This window comes from Babylonia areolata, chromosome 29 (genome assembly GCF_041734735.1).
Source record: "Babylonia areolata isolate BAREFJ2019XMU chromosome 29, ASM4173473v1, whole genome shotgun sequence".
Lineage (NCBI taxonomy): Eukaryota > Metazoa > Mollusca > Gastropoda > Neogastropoda > Buccinidae > Babylonia > Babylonia areolata.
Window position 1 is genome coordinate 30,269,773 of NC_134904.1, and position 4,261 is coordinate 30,274,033.

General features: G+C 37.5%; 1 long non-coding RNA gene across 1 annotated transcript; it reads left to right on the plus strand.

The window, feature by feature from the left end:
• Positions 1-2,215: 2,215 nt before the first annotated feature.
• On the plus strand, positions 2,216-4,043 carry LOC143274896 (uncharacterized). Its single transcript, XR_013053321.1, has 2 exons — positions 2,216-3,140; positions 3,640-4,043. It is a non-coding gene; the product is annotated as an uncharacterized LOC143274896 (long non-coding RNA).
• Positions 4,044-4,261: the final 218 nt, after the last annotated feature.

Genomic DNA, 4,261 nt, shown 5'->3' on the forward strand with positions numbered 1-4,261 from the left:
AAAATCTTTTTGTGAACTTAAATTAGCTTCTTCTTTTGAAAAGGTTTCATATGCTAAAGATTTGATAACGAATTTCGCGGCTGAAGCTTTCCTTTGTTCATCAAGAGATAAAACACCTGCTTCTCTGTAGGTCCCTAAATTTGATGTAAGAATGGGCACACCTAGAGCAAGTTTATAAGCCTTACAATCGATGCTTTGCAGCTTCTTTAACAAATGCAGTGGAGCACTGAAAAATACCTCTTGAGCGTATGTCAAGCGTGAACGTACGAGAGAGGTTGCGAGAGATATCAACGCTTTGGTATCTTGCCCCCAGTGCTGTTTACAAATTATTTTAAGGAAATTTAGACCTTTTCTTGCTTTGTTTAGTATATAGTCAATATGATAGTTCCACGAAAGCTTTGAAGAAATATAAACTCCCAAAAATTTAACATATTGTGTATATCTGATGATAGAACCATTTATTGTAAACACAGGGAGCTTTTCTGGGTCTGATCCTGTATTAAATAGCATCATATTTGTTTTTTCTAAGGACAATGATAAGCCATTTTCCGTCATAAAGTTGCTGATTTTATCAAGTTCCCGCTGGTATATTTTCTTTATGTAATTCAGTGTCCTAGTAGGCGTTTTATTTTTCATTGTCACCTTCATCCATAAACAAATGTCATCAGCAAATTGAACCAAGACTGTATCTTTAGCTAGCTTGTTAGGTAGATCTGCTAATAATATATTGAATAAAATTGGCGAAATTACTGATCCTTGTGGTAACCCCATATGTAATTGTCTAGGGTTTGAGTAGGTATTTCCTATTCTTACTTGTATAAATCTATCTGATAAGAAACTTCTAATATAATCATACATGTTGCCTGTGATACCGATATTTTTCAGTTTATATAAAAGTCGAGCGTGCCACACTTGGTCGTATGCTTTTTTCACATCAAAAAAAATCGCTAGTACGTTTTTTCGCCTTGCAAACTGTTGTTTTACCTGTGTAGTCAGTTTGACTAGATGTTCTGTGGAGGATCTACCTTTTCTAAAGCCAGCTTGGTTTACAGGAATTACACTATGCTTCTCACAATAATGAACAAGTCTTTTTAGAACAATTTTTTCCATTAGTTTGCATACATGCGATGTTAAGGCAATTGGTCGATAACTGTTTTTATCTGTTCTGCGTTTGCCCTGTTTGTGTGTTGGGACAACAATTGATTGTTTCCATACAAGAGGAATATCACCATCAGACCAACATTTCTTTAAAATTAAGTGTAAGAAATCAGTCAAATTTCCAGGCAAATGTCTCAACATTTCGTTTGAAATTCCGTCTAAACCAACTGCTGTTTTTTTGCTGCTGAGATTTGAGAGACATTCCTTTATTTCATCTGGTGTTATTTCACTATTTATATATAGGTGATTTACGCTCTCTGAACCTTGGTATATTTCATTTTTCTCTTGGCTTTCTCTGAACTTTCTATTTTCTTCTGACAAACCAGTGATTCTACTGTGATTACCAAACATGTCAGCAAAAACTTCTGCCTTTTCAATATTTGAAGGTAGATCTGTATGGTCCAGTTTAATTGGGCATTGTGGTAAATATATTCCATTTTTCATTGATTTTAGTTTTTCCCATACCTTTTGCATATCTTTGTGATTGAAAACTTCATTTGTGCAGAAAGACGACCAGTACTGCCTTTTCGCTTGTGCGTTAACACTATTTGCTTTATTTTTAGCCTTTTTCATCTCTAAATGATTTGGGATGGATTGTACTTTTAAGTATATTTTGAATTTTGACTTCTTTTCTTTCTTTGCTGCTTCACAAGCCTCATTCCACCAGATATTACCAGAGTGCTTATGAGCTTTAACCGATTTGTACTTGGGTATAGATTCATTTGCAGCGGTGATGACTACATTTGTAAATGTCGAATATAAACTGTTGATGTCTGTATCGTTTATGTTGCAAATTTGAAACGATGAAAGTAAACTTGTGAATTTATCCCAGTTCGCATGTCGGTAATTATATTTTGGGATCTTATCCTCGTTTGGATCTATTGACTGAGGCATTTTAGATTCAAGTCTTATTATAATAGGCAAATGATCACTATTAAGAGTGTCATCCAGTGTATTCCAGTCACATATTGGTGCCAGATCTGGTGAGATTAAAGTGAGATCTATGGCAGTTGCTCTATGACTTGGATTGTCTGGTATCCGTGTTATTCTGCCATCGTTAAGGGGGGACTTGGCGTGCATTTTTGATGAAAAATCACCAGAAAATGTGTTTTGGGGTTATTGTAAATTTTGAAAGAATAATCTATCTACAAACACTTTTTGGGTGTCTTTTGCTTTAATTTTGCATAAAAGTGTGTGTAATTGTACTTTTTTTAATGTAGGTGGCCTCAAATATTTATCGGAAATCGAAGTCGAATCACAAAAATCGCTATCTTCAGACCCTAGCAACCACCACTTTCGTTTTACCAATTGAGGTGTGTGACCGCTCGTTTGAAAGCTAAACATACGCTCTTTCCGGTCAACCTGATTTCATATGCAAACAACCTCAGTGCGAGAGCTCCGCGAAGCACGAAATGGCTCACCCAACAACAGTGTATAAACCGGTGATTGGGCCTAAGCTGTCACGAGGGTAAATCCATGATTCTGATTGGCCGAAACTCCAGTCATCCGCCATCTTTGTTCATAGCGTCTGTTTCGAAGTGAGCTAACTAGGACATTCATTTTGTCAGTTTTAGGCACAGTTTTGCTTTTTTTACAATGCCAAGAAAGTTTGGAACGAAGTTTAGAGTACTCCATAAGTTTGGTACAAAGAAGAGAAAAGGGAAATGTGGAAAAGCCAGCCGCCAATCACAGCAAACTGAGGTCGAATCGACAACCTGTGAGCCGACTCCATCAACGTCGTCTGCTATGGAATACCCGTCCTCTACTTCAAAGAAAAGAAAAGGACTTTTTCTAAAAAAAAGAAGGCAGTGTCTGATTCTAGTGAAGAAGTAGATGAGTCTGGACCCAGCAAAAAACAAAGACTGGAAGAGGAAGCTGTAGAAGAAGTGAGAAGTGACGATCTCAACATCATCATGAACCTGAGCTGCCTTCAGTGTCTCATCGATTCCAGTGGTGCATTGTGTCCAGAATGCAAAGAACCGGTAAGTCGATCGTTGATTTCTTTGTTTATTTTTCGTTTTATTTATCATTCATACTTCTTCCTGGTCATTGTGAAGTGTGAGAGGAGAGAATTAGATTGTGGTGTGAGGGGGTGAGTGGGGGGCTGTGTGTGTGTCGTGGGGTGTGTGTGAGAGGTTATGTGTTTATTCAATCAATGTGTGTGTGTTCCAGGTTGTGTTTATTCAGTGTGTGTGTGTGTGTGGCTGTGAGTGTGTTCAGTGTATTAGTGTGTGTTTCAGGTTATGTGTTTATTCATAGTGTGTTTGTGTGTGTGATTATTCTGTGTGTTTGAATATGTTTCAGGTTATGGGTTTGTTCATTGTGTATGTGTATGAGGTGTATATTCCATGTGTGTGTTTCAGGTTATGTGTTTGTTCAGTGTGTGTGTGTGTAAGACTGCTTGTACAGATGTGTGTATATGTTACAAATGTATGAAGCTGTGCAAAAAAAAATTGTACTGTAATGTATCATGTGTTTCAGAGCCTGAGGGTGACTGAGGGAGGTCAACAAAGGGTCCTCGGCCCTGCTGGATGTGATGCTGGAACTGGAGCTTGTGGGAGGAAGCACTCTGGGTGACTTTGTTTTGAAAGAGGACACTGCCAGGGTGGTGAAATCCAGCAGAAAATCATCAGAAAAGGAGAAAGAGAAGAGAAAGAAAATAGAGATGGTGCGACGCATGGAACGCCAGGAAAGACAAGAAAGAGAAGGGGAGGTGTATGGGCCTGGGCAGTTCTGAGTGTTTGATTTCCAATGCCACATAGAAAAAAACTGTACAGAATGTCTTGACAAGGTATCATACTTGATAATTATTGGAAAATGATAGTAATACTATTGAAAATTGTTCCTTTCATTTGTCCACATTAAATTCTATCTTTGGAGTCAAATTTCTCAAAACGACTTTTTATTCCATACGTATGTACTGCCCTCCTTTACTGTACAAGTTCTACAACAGCTATTGCCTTGAAATTTTGCATATAGATGGAAAAATGGCTTCTGAGTGCAATGAAACCATTAGAAAGTATGGATCTTGGACAGTTTTAGTGTTATATTAGGTTAAAAATAATTATTTACATTTGTCAATTTTCTCCAAAGTCTTGGCGAT